This window comes from Moschus berezovskii, chromosome 11 (assembly GCF_049115385.1).
Source record: "Moschus berezovskii isolate FMDL1 chromosome 11, NW_MosBer_1.0, whole genome shotgun sequence".
Lineage (NCBI taxonomy): Eukaryota > Metazoa > Chordata > Mammalia > Artiodactyla > Moschidae > Moschus > Moschus berezovskii.
In genome coordinates, this window is record NC_142470.1 from 46,959,900 (window position 1) to 46,977,356 (window position 17,457).

Here is a 17,457-nt window from a genome sequence, read left to right on the forward strand (position 1 = left end):
ACAAGTTTCTCAAGAGGCAGGTCAGGTGGTCTGGTATTCCCACCTCTTTCAGAATTTTCCACAGTTTGTTGTGATCCACACCGTCAAAGGCATTGGCATAGTCAAGAAAGGAGAAGTAGATGTTTTTCTGGAATTCTCTTGCTTTTTTGATGATCCAGTGGATGTTGGCAATTTGATCTCTGGTTCCTCTGCCTTTTCTACAACCAGCTTGAACATCTGGAGCCTGGCTTGGCGAATTTTGAGCATTACTTTACTAGCATGTGAGATCAGTGTAATTGTGCAGTAGTTTGAGCATTCTTTGAGGTTGGAATGAAAACTGACCTTTTCCAGTCCTGTGGCCACTGCTGAGTTTTCCAAATTTGCTGGCATATTGAGTGCAACACTTTCACAGCATCATCATTTAGGATTTGAAATAGCTCAACTGGAATTACATCTCCTCCACTAGCTTTTTTTGTAGTGATGCTTCCTAACAGCCACTTGACTTCACATTCCAGGATTTCTGGCTTAGGTGGTGATCACACTATCATGAGCAGTGTGTGCATGGGACCTTTTGAGGGAGGTCACCATTGCCATCGTCCTCATTGCCTCCACCATAGTTTGGCCCCAGGTAAATAACAGGGAGGGAACACAGCCCCACCCATCAACAGAAAATTGGATAAAACAATAGGGGACATTATTTGGATAAATATTTCAAATATCAGTTCAGTTCAGTCGCTCAGTTGTGTCCGACTCTCTGCGACCCCATGAATCGCAGCACACTCCTCCCTGTCCATCACCAACTCCCGGAATTTACTCAAACTCATGTCCATCAAGTTGGTGATGCCATCCAGCCATCTCATCCTCTGTCATCCCCTTAGTAGACAAAAATATAAGGGTTAGAGAAATTGACATCTCATTCTTAATATAGGCATGTAAGTTTATTCAAACCCTCTGGTTTAAGTGTGTTTCAGAACTCAAAATTGTTGGGATTTTAGACAGGAATATAGTGTATATACCATATTTTCTATAACACCTCAGTGGGGTCTAGAGTAGCATCTTAAAATCAAACATAATCAAACATGCCACAAAAAATGCATTAGTATTAACACTAATTTGGATAAAGCTATTTAACCTATATAGTAACTACACATATGTTCAGGTAAGATTTTGCTGCTAAATGAGTTTGACTCAAACTTGTGAAAAACTTTAGGTTTCTAGAGATTTTTTGGATTTTTTAATTTTAGTAATAGTTTATAGATCTGTACAAGTGAATATGTTCTGATTTCAACATCTGGTGAGCACTGGGGGTCAATTACAGTGTTCTTTGAAGTCTTGGCTGGGTTAGATAGTCTGTGGTTTGGGTGTTTAGTCTGAAGGCAAGAGAGTTCACTTTTAGAAGAACAAAATACAGACTTTGAAATAATTATTGAAAAAATAATGTTTAGTATCTTAACTTGCATTCTTAACCTTTGTCGTCAGTCATTCTGTCAATGTGTGGTGTATTTTTTTTGGTTGAAAAGAACTGCAATAAACAATAATACTTTCTATAAAATCTTAATATTAAAAATTACCTTAAATGATCCTTGTTGTTTTCATCTTTTATTTCTAGCACATAGAAGCACTTCCTTCTAAATATCCTATGAGTGTAAAGATACTATTTCAGTTGAGTCTTTTAAGATATCAAAATTAAGGAACCTATTCAGTCATCATGTACATTGAGTGCTCAGTGTGTATCAAACTGTACTAAGTGCTGAGGATATAGTTTGGCGGAAGAGACGCACACATAAATAGGACATTATAATATCCTGTGATAAGTGATGTAGTAGGGTAAGTACAGTGTACCATGAACACCATGTTCTAGGGTAAGGGAAGGACTAAAAGTTAACCAAGAAATTAGGCATGTCAAATGGGGAGGGAAATTTAAAAATGTTCTAACACAGTGATTTTCCACATACAGTTCATCGACCAGCTGAATCAACATCACTTGGGAATTTGTCAGAAATACAGATTCTCAGGACTTATTTCAGACTTCCTGAATTTAAAACTCTGAAGTTGGAGCCTAGCAGTCTGTTTTAATAAACCTGATCATCCCTGAGATTCTGAGGTACACTACAGTTTGAGACCCACTGTTACAAACAGTAAATATGAAAAAGATCAGAGCACATAGGCAATCTGCTGTAAATGGCAAGATGTTTAGTGTAATTGAATGGCATTATTCACTATTTAGTGTATCTGGATGGGGGTGGTGTGGCAGCTTGGAGGAGTCATGGAAATGAAAGATAAGTTTGGAAAGGTAAGCATGCTTCATTTGGGTCTTATCAATCATGTTACAGGGTTTAGACTTAATTTATTCGACAAATGTTTATTTTATATCTACACTATAGTACAGTGTACAGAATAGATTCTCTGCTCTCAGGAAACTTAGTCTTGTTGTTCAGTCGATCAGTCATGTCCAACTCTTTGCAACCCCATGGACTACAGCATGCCAGGCTTCCCTGTCCTTCACTTAGCCTAATAAGTAAATAAAAATATGTTTGTATATCAGGTGGTAAAAAAATGCCATGACACAACAACATGGATGAATCTCCAAGAAATAATATTATGTGGAAGAGGCCAATCCCCAAAAGCTAATATGTATGATTACATTTATATAACATTCTTGAAATAAAAACAACTAGAAATGAACAGGTTAGTTGCTGAGGATTAGAAGGGAGTAGAGGTTAGAGGGTAGTGGGTGTGGCTGTAAAAGAGCACCATGAATCCTTGATAGAACTGAAAATGGCATGTATCTTGGCTGTATCAGCGTCAATATCCTAGTGACAGTATTGCACTGTAGTTTTGTAAAATGTGACCACTAGGGGAAACAGTAAAGGGTACATGGGATCTCTCTTATTTCTTGCAAATGCTTATGAATCTACAATTATTTCAAAATAAAAAAGGTTTTATGAATAATAAATCAGGAGAGAGTATCAAAAAGATGAGGGGATAGTTAGGAATGGCCTAGGTGACAAAGGGAGGTAGAGCATTACATAGGAATACTTGGAGGATGTTAGAAATACAAAAACCCTGAGATAGAGTGTGCTTGGTGTGTGTGAGGAATAGCACACACATTGTGGATATGATAGGTGAGCAAGAGGGAGAGGAGTAGGAAATGAGATGAAAGAGTTGGAGGTGGTAATGGTGGAAACATCATATAGGGGGTTATAGTCACAATTAAAGACTTTTCATTCTGAGTAAAATGGGAAACCATAGGAAAGTTTAAGCAGGAAAAGTAATAAGCCAACTTAACCTTTTAAATGCTTTGCTTCACAGGGTAAAAAATTGACTAAGTGAAGGGAATATGAGATTATCGAGGTTTGGTCCAACATGGCAGAGGAGGAGGTAGTAAGAAGTAGTGTGACTGGTAATGTGAACAAGTTTTGTAGTACAGTTGACTAGATGTTCAAATGAATTGGATGTGGGTTGTGTGAGAAGGAGAGGAGTCAAGTGTGATTCCAAGGTTTGGGCCTGAGCGAGTGGAAGAATGGGTGTTACTGTTTTATGAAGTGGAGAATTTGAAGAAAGATCACTCTAGGGCAGAAGATTAGCAGTTTAGTTTTGGGCTTGTTGAAATGCCTATAGACATACAAATGGAGATGGGAAATCCCATAGCCTGTGGGATATGTAGTTTGCATAGGAGTTGGGCTCGACATAGGAATTTGGGAGGCAACAGCATGCAAATGGCATTTAAAATCATGGACTAGATGAGAAATGAGTGAGTGTGTAGATAGGGAAGAGAAGAGGTTTATGCAGTGAGTCCTGGACACTTGAATTTTTAGAGGTTAGGAAGATAAAGGAGAATTCAGCAAAGAATGCTGAGAAAGAATGGCCATTGAGGTAGAAGGAGAACTGAAGAGGGAGGTGACTTGGAGATCTAGTGACAAAACTATTTCAAGAAGAAACAAACCAATAAATCAAATGCTAGTGTTAGGTGGTATGAGATATGAACTGAGATTTTTCCTTGAGATTTGACTGCATGAAGGTCATTGTTGATTTGGATAAATGCAGTTTTTATGACACAGTGGGAGGAAAATCTGATTGGAGTAGGCTTAAGAGAGAAAGGAGAGTCAGTAAAAATTAAGTATAGACAGTTCTTTGGAAGTGCTTTGATCAGGGATGAGGAGGTGCAAAGAGAAGAGGCAGAAACTCTACCCTAAGAATAGTGGGGAGTCTATGGAGAACTCTTGGTGTCTACCTTTTCAAGGACAGTTTGAAATACTTGACTGCTTTGTTAATATGTTTTCATTAACTATTACATGCAAGAAAAAGTGACTACGTTAGCTAACATCTTAATTTATTGTCCTATGAAACAATGTCATAGAAAGTAAATAACTCAACTTTTTAAAGAATATTGGATATCAGGTTTTGATTGTCTGCCTTAAATAATAAGAGATTTGTTCTTTGTGTGTGTGTGTGTGTGCATGTGCATATGTATATATACAGTTGATCTTTGAGCAACTTGGGACTGAACTGTGAAGGCAATTTAAATTCATATTTTTTCAAAAAATATATTCAAAACTTTTTTTTAGATTTGTGACAGTTTGGAAATAACTCAAAAATTGTGTAGCCTAGAAATATCAAAAAGAAGTAAGGTATGTCATGAATGCATAAAATATACATAGGTACTAGTGCATTTTATCATTTGCTGAAGTATCATTTACTGGATGGTAGTTCATAACATTGTGCAGAAGGTGGTGACCAAGACCACTCCCAAGAAAAGGAAATGTAAGAAAGCAAAGTGGTTGTCTGAGGAGGTATTACAAATAGCTGAGAAAAGAAGAGAAACGAAAGGCGAAGGAGAAAGGGAAAGATACACCTAACTGAATGTGAGTTCCAAAGAATAGCAAGGAGCTATAAGAAAGCCTTCTTAAGTAAACAATGCAGAGAAAAAGAGGAAAACAATAGAATGGGAAAGACTAGAGATCTCTTCAAGAAAAGTAGAGATACCAAGGGAATATTTCATGCAAAGATAGGGACAATAAAGGACAGAAACAGCAAGGACCTAACAGAAGCAGAAGAGTTTATAAAGAAGAGGTGTCAAGACTACACAGAAGAACTGGAGAAAAAAAGTCTTAATGACCCAGATAATCACAATGGTGTGATCAGTCACCTAGAGTCAGACATTGTTTCATGCGAAGTCAAGTGGGCCTTAGGAAACATCACCGGAGAAGGCAATGGCAAGCCACTCCAGTACTCTTGCCTAGAAAATCCCATGGATGGAGGAGCCTGGTAGGCTGCAGTCCATGGGGTCACTAAGGGTCGGACACGACTGAGCGACTTCACTTTCACTTTTCACTTTCACACATTGGAGAAGGAAATGGCAACCCACTCCAGTGTTCTTGCCTGGAGAATCCCAGGGATGGCGGAGCCTGGTGGGCTTCCATCTATGGGATCACACACAGACACGACTGAAGTGACTTAGCAGCAGCAGCAGCAGGACACATCACTATGAACAAAGCTAGTGAAGGTAGTGGAATTCTAGCTGAGCTATTTCAAATCCTAAAAGATGATGCTGTGAAAGGGCTGCACTCAATGTGCCAGCAAATTGGGAAATCTCAACAGTGGCCATAGGACTGGAAAAGGTCAGTTTTCATTCCAGTCCCCAAAAGCAATGCCAAAGGATGTTCAGACAACCATACAACTGTGCTCATTTCACATGCTAGCAAGGTAGTGCTTAAAATCCTTCAAGCTAGACTTCAACAGTAAATGAACTGAGAAATTCCAGATGTTCAAGCTGGATTTAGAAAAGGCAGAGTAACCAGAGATCAAATTGCCAACATTCATTGGATCATAGAAAAAGCAAGAAAATTAAAAAAAATAACAAAACATATGCTTCATTGACTATGCTAAAGCTTTTGACTGTGTGGATCACAGCAAATTGTAGAAAATTCTTAAAGAGTTGGGAATACCAGACCACCTTACCAGTCTCCTGAGAAACCTGTATGCATGTCAAGAAGCAACAGTTAGAACTGGACATGGAACAACAGACTGGTTCAAAATTGGGAAAGGAGTGTGTCAAGGCTGTATACTGTCACCTTGCTTATTTAACTTATATTCAGAGAGCATCAAGAGAAATGTCAGGCTGGATGAATCACAGGCTGGAATTAAGATTTCTGGGCAAAATACCAACAACCTCAGATACGCAGATGAAACCACTCTAATGGCAGAAAGCGAAGAGGAACCAAAGAGCCTTTTGATGAGGGTAAAAGAGGAGAGTGAATAAGCTGGTTTAAAACTCAACATTCAAAAAATGAAGATCATGCTGTCTGGTCCCATCACTTCATGGCAAATAGATCGGGAAAAAGTAGGAACCATTACAGACTATTTTCTTGGGCTCCTAAAGCAGCCATGAAATTAAAAGACACTTGCTCTTTGGAAGAAAACCTTTGACAAACGTAGACAGTGTATTAAAAAGCAGAGACATCACTTTGCTGACAAAGGTCTATAGTCAAAACTGGTTTTTCCAGTAGTCACGTATGGATGTGAGAGTTGGACCATAAAAATGGCTGAGCACCGAAGAATCGATGCTTTTGAATAGTGATGCCAGAGAACACTCTAAGTAGTCCTTTGGACAGCGAGGAGATCATCCAGTCAAACCTAAAGAAAATCAACTCTGAATATTCATTGAAAGTATTGATGCTGAAGCTGAAGCTCCAGTACTTTGGCCACCTGATGTGAAGAGCCAACTCATTGAAAAAGACCCTGATGCTGGGAAAAATTGATGGCAGAGAAGAAGGGGGTGACAGAGGGTGACATGGCTGATGACATCACTGACTCAATGGATATGAGTTTGAGCAAACTCCCGAAGATAGTGAAGAACAGGTAAGCCTGGCGTGCTGCAGTTCATGAAGTGGCAAAGAGTCACACTTGACTTAGTGGCTGAACATCAACAACTATAAAATATATACAAATCTATTATAAAAAGTTCAAAATTTTTCAAAATTTACACAGACACTTACAGACTGTACATGGCAACAGTCCCAGTTAAGAAAAAGGTAAACAAACATAAAGATGCAGTATTAAATCATAACTGCATAAAATTAACTATGACACATAGGGTACTACCTTAATAATTTCATAGCTACCTCCTGTTGCTATAATAATGAACTCTAGTGTTCCGTGTTGCAAGCAAAATGCTATGTGACACTAAACATCTCCATGTGAGCAGTTGTGTCTCTGGTAAATTCTATATTGCAGTACAAAATTATCTCATGGTTTTTGAAGATTTTTCATCGTGTTTAGCGCAATGCCATAAACTTTGAATAACACCAGGGACCCATACGAAGTGCTGCTAATGATCCTGGAAGTTCTTCCAAGAAGCAGAGTCATTATATTACAAGAAAAATTTTAACTGTTTGATATGTAGCATAGATTGATCGGTTTGATCTGCAGCTGTGGTTACCCACCATTTCAAGATATATAAATCCAGTGTTAAGTCCATTGTTAGAAAATCATGAAACAGTTGCTGCAGCTACAGAAACTTGTAACTATTGCAAAACTTTGCACGGTTGATGAAATGCCTTTTTATCTCATATTGAAAATGTAACCCTTTTGTGTGGGTGAAGTATTGCTATAAGAAAGACTTATCTATGAAGTCTAATATGATTCCAGAAAAAAATGAAGTCATATGACAACTTAAAAGGAAGGTGAAAGACCTAAAACTGGAAAAGTTAATGTCAGCAAGAATAGTTTGATAATTTTAAAAAGAAGTTTGGCTTTAAAATGTCAAGATAATAGGAGAAGAAGCTTCTGCTCAGCAACAGACAGCAGAAAAGTTGTCATTAAAAGAATCCTCGAGGAGGAAGGATGTCTGCCTAAACAAGTTTTTAATGCAGACAAAAGTATTCTATTCTGGTGGGGGGAGGGGTATGCCACAAAAGACATTTATTAGTAGGGAAAAGAAGTAAGCACCAGCATTTAAGGCAAGGATAAGCTAACTTTACTACTTTGTGCAAATGCAGTCCAGTTTATGATCAGGATTGCCCTTATCTATAAAGCTGCTAACTCCTAAACCATGAAGGGAAGAGATAAACACCAGTCTTTTGGTTTTACAATAAGAAGGCCTACACTATCAGAACACTTTTTCTTGATTGGTTCTGTCAATGTTTTGTCTCTAAAGTCAGGAAGTACCTTTGCCAGTAAGTAATTGCCTTTTAAATTTCTTTTGATACTGGACAATGCCTTTGGCCACTTCAGACCTCATGAGTTCAACACCAAAGGTGTTGAAGTGGTCGCTTGCCCCTAGACACAATGTCTGTAATTCAGCCTCTAGATCAGGGGGTCATGTGAAAATGTTAGTTGCTCAGTCGTGTCTGACTTTTTGTGACTCCATGGACTGTCATGGAGCCTGCTAGGCTCCTCTGTCCATTGAATTCTGCAGGCAAGAATACTGGAGTGGGTAGCCATTCCTTTCTCCAGTGGATCTTCCTGACCCATGGATCAAACCCAGGTCTCCTGCATTGCAGGCAGATTCTTTACCATTGAGCCACCAGGGAAGCCCAGATCAGGGGATCATAAGGACCTTTAAACCTCATTATGTATGGTACTTTATGGAAAAGGTTGTCAGTGCTATTTAAGAGAAACCTGATAGAACATTATAAAAGTCTGGAAGGATTATACCATTGAATATATGCCATCACTATTGTAGAAAAAGCCCTGAAAGCCATCAAACCTGAAAGGATAAATTCCTGCTGGAGAAAACTGTCTAGGTATTATTCATGACTTCACAGAATTTACAACAGAACCAGTCAAGAGGATCTTGAAAGAGATTATGGATATGGCAACAGAGGTATCGAGGGGGAGTAAAGAGTTTCAAGATCTAGATCTTGGAGAAATTCAAGAGCTAGTAGACACCACATCAGAGGAATTAACAGAAGATGACTTGGTGGAGAATAGTGCTTCTGAACCAAGACCAGAAAATGAGGAAGATGTAGAAGAAGCAGTGCCAGAAAACAAATTGACATAAGACAATCTGGCAGAAAGGTTCCAATTATTCAGGACTACTTTCGACTTCTTTTATGACCTCAGCACTTTTATGATATGGGCACTGAAACTAAAGCAAATGGTGGTGGCTACCATGTAGAAACATTTTTAGAGAAATGAAAAAGCAAAAAAGTCATTCAGAAATTACAATATTTCCTTAGAGTTATACTGAGCGTGCCTGTCTCTCTTGCTTCCCCTTCCATCTTCTCCACCTCTTCCACCCCTAAGACAGCAAGAGCAACCCCTCCTCCTGCTCCTTCCCAGATTACTCAATGTGAAGACAAGGATGAAGATCTTTATGATCCACTCTCACTTAGTGAGTGGTAAATCATCATGCTCATCAGTTCAGTTCAGTCGCTCAGTCGTGTCCGACTCTTTGCGACCCCATGAATCACAGCACGCCAGGCCTCCCTGTCCATCACCAAGTCCCGGAGTTCACTCAGACTCATGTCCATTGAGTCGGTGATGCCATCCAGCCATCTCATTCTGTCGTCCCCGTCTCCTCCCACCCCCAATCCCTCCCAACATCAGAGTCTTTTCCAGTGAGTCAACTCGTCGCATGAGGTGGCCAAAGTATTGGAGTTTCAGCTTTAGCATCAGTCCTTCCAATGAACACCCAGGACTGATCTCCTTTAGAATGCTAATAGTAAATCATTATTGAAGTAGTAAACTTGTGTATGTGTCTTCGTGAAAAAAATCTAAAAACTGGGGAGCAAAAACTGAGACTTTTTTTGTGTCTCCATCATGTTGCCTAAGTGTTCATTTTACAGAATATCATGTGGTTTGTGGTATATGAACATTTTTAGAGAAAGGGAAAAGCAAAAAAGTCAGACAGAAACTATGATGTATTTCCTTTGTGTTGCATTGAGTATTCCTGCCTCTCCTGGCTCCCCTTCTACCTTGTCCACCTCTGCCACATAAAACAGCAAGACCAATGCATCCTCTTCCTCCTCAGCTTACTCAGTGTGGAGACATGAGGATTAAATGAAATAATATACATTAAGGCTTTATTATAGAGCAGTAATAAAAGGTATATCTGATTTGATTTTTTTAAAGCAAAACTACTAATTCTTTCGCAGCTAGTTCACATCTAATGTTCCCATATATGTATATATCTCAAAAAAAAAAAACCTTTAATGTAGATTTACATGAAAATATTACTTGGTTCCAGAAAGAAATTTAGAAGTAAAATCAGTTTTAGTAATTTTTCCAATTTAGAACATTGTGTTGGCTGGGATTCTGCTTTTAATAAACTAATCTCTTAAAGATACAGATGTAAAACCTAGAGATGGGGATGGGAACGACCCTATGAGACAGGAGATCTGGACATCTCTGCCATGTGGGCTGAATAGTATATAAGGCAGTTTACAGAGAAAATAGTTGTATGTAACATTCACCAAGAATTTACTGTCAAACTACCAGGCTTTGCAGAGAGATAACCTTCCCAAAGCTCTGTAGTTTGTAAGTGAGAGAAGTGGGTTTTGAACCCAAGCACAGGAACTTCACCACCACTCTCACAGAAGAAAAGGAAGAAAATTGAGATAAAGAGGAAGAAATTGAGATAACAAATGGCAAGAATTCTGCTTAAAGTTGCATAAACAGAGAGCAAAAAGGGAAGTTATTATAAAGACACAGTAAACCTGGTTACCTCCCAGAATCCAAGGGCAAGGTCTCTGGAAGGACTTTGAATTGATGATTCATCAGGAAGTAGGCAGGATGTCTCACTGAATGGCAGACTTTATATGGTGTCTGTAGTGTATGCTGGGGCTTCTATAAATAAAATCTTTTATTTTCAATTATGTTCTTTTCCATAATGTGCAGTAGCATACATTATGCATCAATGGCACAAATTTCCTTCAGGTATAAGAGAAGCAGCACCAGCCTAGGAGTCTGAAGATTTGGTTTTTGTTCATAAATGTTCATGGAACGTAAATGTTCATGAAAACTTTGGGGAGTGATAGATTACGCTTGATATGTTTAGTATCTTGGTGGCAGTGTTGGTTTCACAGGTCACATATGTCAAAACAGTGTACACTTTAAATGTGCAATTTATACCTCAATAAAGTTGTTTACTCTTTTTTTTGAAGTGTAGTTGATTTACTATGTTGTGTTAGTTTCTGGTGTAGAGAAAAGTTATTTAGTTATATATATGTACATTTTCTTTTTTCTTTTCCGTTATGGTTTATTATATGATATTGAATACAGTTCTCTATGCTATACATAGAACCTTGTTGTTTATCTATTTTATGTATAGTAGTTTGTATCTGCTAATCCCCAAATCCTAATTTATCCTTTCCCCACCACCTTTCCCTTTTGCCAACCAAAAGTTTGTTTTCTTTGTCTGTGAGTCTGTTTCTATTTCATAAGTAATTTTTTGTGTGTCATGTTTTAAACTCTACATATAAATGATAATAATATGGTATTTGTCTTTCTTTCTGACTTACTTCACTTAGTATGATAATTCTAAAGCCATTCATGTTGTTGCAAATGGCATTATTTCATTCTTTTCCATGGTTGAGTAGTATTTTATTATGTCTATATAGCACATCTTTATCTTTTCATCTGTCAGTGGGCATTTAGGTTGGTCCCATGTCTTGGCTATTGTAAATAGTGCTGCAGTGAACTTTAAGGTGTATGTATTTTTTCGAATTAGAGTTTTCTGCAGATATATGCCCAGGAGTGGGATTGCTGGATCATATGGCATCTCTACTATTAGTTTTTTAAGGAATCTGCATACTGTTTTCCATAGTAGCTGTGCCAATTTATATTCCTACCAACAATGCAGGAGAGTTCCCTTTTCTCCACACCCTCTCCAGCATTTGTAATTTGTAAACTTTTTAATGATGGCCATTCTGAGCAGTCTGAGGTGGTACCTTGTTGTAGTTTTGATTTGCATTTCTCTGACAATTAGCAACGTCAAGCATCTTTTCATGTGCCTATTGGCCATCTGTGTGTCTTCTTCAGAAAATGAAAAAAAGTTGCTCAGTTGCATCCAGTTCTTAGAGACCCCATGGACTATGCAGTCTGTGGAATTCTCCAGGCCAGAATACTGGAGTAGGTCGCCTTTGCCTTCTCCAGAGGATCTTCTCAACCCAGGGATCGAACCCAGGTTATTGCAGGCAGATTCTTTACCAGCTGAGCCACAAGGGAAGCCCAAGAATACTGGAGTGGATAGCCTATCCCTTCTCTAGTGGATCTTCCTGACCCAGGAATCAAACTGGGGTCTCCTGCATTGCAGGCAGATTCTTTACCAGCTGAGCTATCAGGGAAGCCTGGCTATTTAGGTCTTCTGTCTGTTTTTTAATTGGGTTTATTGCTGTTGTTCTTGAGTTATATGAGCTGTTTATATATTTTGGAAATTAAGCTTTCGCTGGTCGCATCTTTTGCAAGTTTTTTTTCCTGTTCCACAGGTTGTCTTTTCATTTTCTTTTATGGTTTCATTTGCTGCATAATAGCTTTTAAGCTTGGTTAGGTCTTATTTGCTTATTTTTGCTTTTATTTGTATTGCTTTGGGAGACTAATTTAACAACATTTGTGCAATTTATGTCAGAGAATGTTCATCTATTTTTTTTCTAGGAGTTTTATGGTGTCATATCTTACGTTTAAGTCCTTAAGTCATTTTTAGTTTATTTTTTGTGTGTGTGATGTGAAGGTATGTTCTAAATTATTGATTTATATGTGTCTGCCCAATTTTCCCAATACCACTTGCTGTAGAGACTGTCTTTTCTCCATTATGTGTGTGTATATATATATGTGTGTGTGTGTGTGTGTGTACTCCATTATTTGTATATAAATATATATATATATTTATGTTTGGTTTTGAACCTTTTTTTTATTTAATTAATTTATTTTACTTTACAATATTGTATTGGTTTTGCCATACACTGACTTGAATCCACCATGAGTGTACATGTGTTCCCCATCCTGAGATCCCCTCCCACCTCCCTCCCCATCCCTATGGGTCATTCCAGTGCACCAGCCCCGAGCACCCTGTATCATGCATCAAAGCTGGACTGGCAATTCATTTCACATATGATATTTTACATGTTTCAATCCCATTTTCCCATATCATCCCGCTCTCACCCTCTCCCACAGAGTCCAAAAGACTGTTCAATACATCTGTGTCTCTTTTGCTGTCTCACATACAGGGTTATCGTTACCGTCTTTCTATATTCCATATATATATGCTAGTATATTGTATTGGTGTTTTTCTTTCTGGTTTACTTCACTCTGTATAATAGGCTCCGGTTTCAGGTTTTGAAACTTTAACGAGAAAAAAATAATATCGAGCTCAAAAACATAGTGTGTTTGTTGTGTCAATAGGCGAAGGATTCAGGATACACAGGATAGGACTAGCAAACAAGATACATGTAAACAAAGATATACATGATCATAGAGTGAAAAACTGGTGTCTGGCACAAGTTTAAATCTCAGTTTCCTTGTCACAGGCTTCTCTGGTGGCTCAATTGGTAAAGAATCTGCTTGTAACATGGGAGACCCAGATTCCATCCCTGGGTTGGGAAGATCCCCTGGAGAGGGGAATGGCAACCCACACCAGTATTCTTGCCTGGAGAATTCCATGGACAGAGGAGCCTGGCAGCCTACTGTCCAGGGGGTCACAAAGAGTCAGGCATGACTGAGCAAGTAATACACTTTCCTCACCACTCAGCAGCCAACATGTTATGGATCCCGTGGCTGATGGGGAATAGACATCCTGACTCTGGGCATTGCAGGATGCACTCCAGCACATCCACCTCCAGCAGCATATGGTGCCTCTTTCTCAGAAATTTCTTGTCATGCTTATATCCCTGAATTGTCTCTTTGGGCACCTTGATCAGATGCAGGCTGTTGGCAGCCTCCAGAAGCACTTCCCACTCCACTTTGAGTATCATACATGCTACGAAGTTGGGGTTGAACTCCACAGGGTTGATATGGACCTCAGTGGCCTGGAGATGCAGAGGGAAGCCACAGGGCCTCACTCCCCACACATGCAAGCTCAGAAGATTGTGGGTGAGCAGCTTCATGTTTATGATACATGCTCTTGCAAAGCTGGAACCAGAAGCTTCATTGTTTATCCTTCCCTCCTGTATTAAAGATTAGTTGACCAAAGGTGTATGGATTTATCTCTGGGCTCTCTATTCTGTTCCATTGATTCAGATGGGGTCGCGGAGAGTCGGACACGACTGAGCGACTGAACTGAACTGAACTGAACTGAACCACACTGTTCTGATTACTGTAGCTTTGTAGCATTGTCTGAAGTCTGGGAGATTTATGCCTCCAGTTTTGTTGTTTTTCCTCAAGATTGTTTGAGCAATTCTGGGTCAGTTATGACTCCACATAAAATTTTGAGTTATTCCAGTTCTGTGAAAAATGTCATGGGTAATTTGATAGAGATCACATTAAATCTATAGATTGCTTTGGGTTTTATAGCCATTTTAAAAAGGTTAGTTTTTTCAATTCGAAAGTATAGGATCTTTCTGTTTGATTATCTTCAATTTCCTTTATCCATGTTTTATAGTTCTCATCATATAAGCCTTTTACCTCCTTGGTCAAATTTGTTCCTAATTTATCTTTTGATGTGATTTTAAAAGGGATTTTTTTCTTTCCCTTTCTGATATTTCATTGTTAGTGTAAAGAAATGTAACAGATTTCTGTATGTTAATCTTGTATCCTGTTTTTGCTGAATTTGTTTAGTAGTTTTTGTGTGCAGTCCACATTTACTACTGCAGGAACTGAGTATCTGGGAAATTAAGTAAATTGTTCCAGGATATGTAGTAGGTAGTACAGTGAAGATTCAAATCCATGTCTTTGGATTCTGTGAACAGGATACTGTCTCCTTGTGCTTGCCTAGTCCCAGGCATTAGAAGTACAAAGAAATACAAAGATGAGTAAGGCACAGTCCCTGCCCTCTAGAAGTTTAGAAGCCAACCAGTCAGTTAGAAATGTAAGCAGATAGTTGAAGTAAGTTCTAACTCTGTGTGCTAGAGAGTTATCCAGTCTCCTGGAGTAGCTGCAGCATAAGGTAGATGTCATATCCCAGGTCTCTTTTTAAGTCTGAAGAAGAAGTATTTGTTGCTCAGTTGTGTCTGATTCTTTGTGACCCCATGGACTACAGCCCTCCAGGCTCCTCTGTCCATGGAATTCTCCAGGCAGAACTGCCTAGAAAGAGCATAATAAAGAGAACAAGTATCCAGTCTACTTGATAATTACATTGTTCATTGTTAAGCAATAAGATGGCACCTAATGGGTCAACGCCCTAGAATCAGATCACTTTGGTGGATGCTTGTGGGAACCTGGTGGGCTGCTGTCTATGGGGTCGCACAGAGTCGGATATGACTTTATTTTTGGGCGCTCCAAAATCACTGCAGATGCTGATTGCAGCCAGGAAATTAAAAGACGCTTACTCCTTGGAAGGAAAGTTATGACCAACCTTGATAGTATATTAAAAAGCAGAGACATTACTTTGCCAACAAAGGTCCGTCTAGTCAAGGCTATGGTTTTTCCCGTGGTCATGTATGGATGTGAGAATTGGACTGTGAAGAAAGCTGATCGCCGAAGAATTGATGCTTTTGAACTGTGGTGTTGGAGAAGACTTGAGAGTCCCTTGTACTGCAAGGAGATCCAACCAGTCCATTCTAAAGGAGATCAATCCTGGGTGTTCATTGGAAGGACTGATGCTAAAGCTGAAACTCCAATACTTTGGCCACCTCATGCGACGAGTTGACTCACTGGAAAAGACTCTGATGCTAGGAAAGGTTGGGGGCGGGAAGAGAAGGGGGCGACAGAGAATGAGATGGCTGGATGGCATCACCGACTCTGTGGACATGAATTTGAGTGAACTCCAGGAGTTGGTGATGGACAGGGAGGCCTGGCGTGCTGTGATTCATGGGGTCACGGAGAGTCAGACACGACTGAGCGACTGAACTGAACTGAGGCAGTTCTACGTAGGAAGGCAATTTACAATCAAAGGCTTGTTGGCTTGCTTAGAATCAGATCAAGGGGAATTAGCTGGTTGATCTTAATGACCTTCTGATTCCATTTGCACTATAAGGTTATGTCTGTGGCAACCATTTCCCTGTACAATACTGAAGGCGTACTGCTTTTAAGATGTTTTCTAAACTTACAGTGATGACCAATCCTCCTCAAGGTTTGAAATACTCTTTATTTAGACATTGTGTTAGTCAGGCTTCCTCTGTTTGTAAGTGTGGACAGTCCCAACTCAAATAAATGTAAGCACAATGGAAATTTCTTGACTCATGTCCCTGGCAAGTTAAGAGATGGATATAGCTTCACTTATTTTCACTCAAATGAAATCATCATCCAGATTTCTTTTTTTATCTGTATCCCTCCCCCTCCACAACTCTTGGCTCTACTTAGCTCTCTGTGTTGGCCTCATTCATTCCTAGATAAAGATACTACCATGATGGGTTACCTATCCTGTTTTGTATCACTCAATATGGTCAAGAGAATGAGATACTGTTTTTTAGTTCAGCTTGGTTCATTTGTCCATCTGTGTGGCCTTAAGTGTCGGAGTTTACTTGATAATCCCACCAGAAGAACATGTTGGAGTGAAGAAGGCTACATTCCTCAAAGGATGTATAGACAAAAACAATAGTATCAGTAAATCATATTGTAGCCTTAGACAAGAGAAAAAATTCATTAAAATAGATTCTGTCCTTATTTAAAATCTTGATGGGCTCATCATGGATTTTTTGTATTAATTTTGATTCTTAAAATATTTCATTAAAATATTATTTATCTTGATTTTTCAGTTTTTTGGCATCCCTTAAATTTTGCATTAAAGGCAGATGTCTCACTCGCCTGGCTTCCTGACCTTAGTCTTGACCCTGTTAGGAGGAGTCAACTTACTTCAGAGGCTAACATGGTGTCTGGCTCAAAGTAAGTGCTCAATAAGTGTTTGCAAAACAAATAGATTTATGAATAAATTGAAAAGTTTAGTCTCCAAGGTATATGATGAAGCTGCTTTCTATCGTTTTTTTAATATACAAAAGTACATGTTTTATAAACTCATGTAAAGCAAACTCATAAGAAACTGAATGATAATCAGAACATTAATTTAAAAGTTTGCAATTAGAAATGTGAGAAAATAAACTTCTTGGAGAGAAGGGTAGAGGAATAGAAAGGTTACTGATGTTTGTTGTGCCCAAGTACTATGCATTTTATTTATTTATTATCCACTATATGAGGCATTTTGTGTATCATTACATTTAATACAAGCCTATGTGGCTGATATCCTTATATTGTTTAAATAAGGAAGCTGAGGCTCAGACAAACTTGCTCTATAAGTAGCAAGTGACAGAGAAAGGATTTTAACACATATCTTTCTGTGTGAAATGACCTTATTCTGGCTGCTGTGTATATTGGAGGCAAGGTAAGCTAGAGTAGAAGAAAAAGAGAAAAATACAACTGTATCTGTCCACAGTGTCAAACTCATGT

The 17,457-nt window shown here is 38.8% G+C and overlaps 1 pseudogene; it reads right to left on the minus strand.

Moving 5' to 3' along the window:
* Positions 1-13,658: 13,658 nt before the first annotated feature.
* Positions 13,659-14,024, minus strand: LOC148776137 (multifunctional methyltransferase subunit TRM112-like protein pseudogene; annotated as a pseudogene).
* Between the last annotated feature and the right edge of the window lie 3,433 nt (positions 14,025-17,457).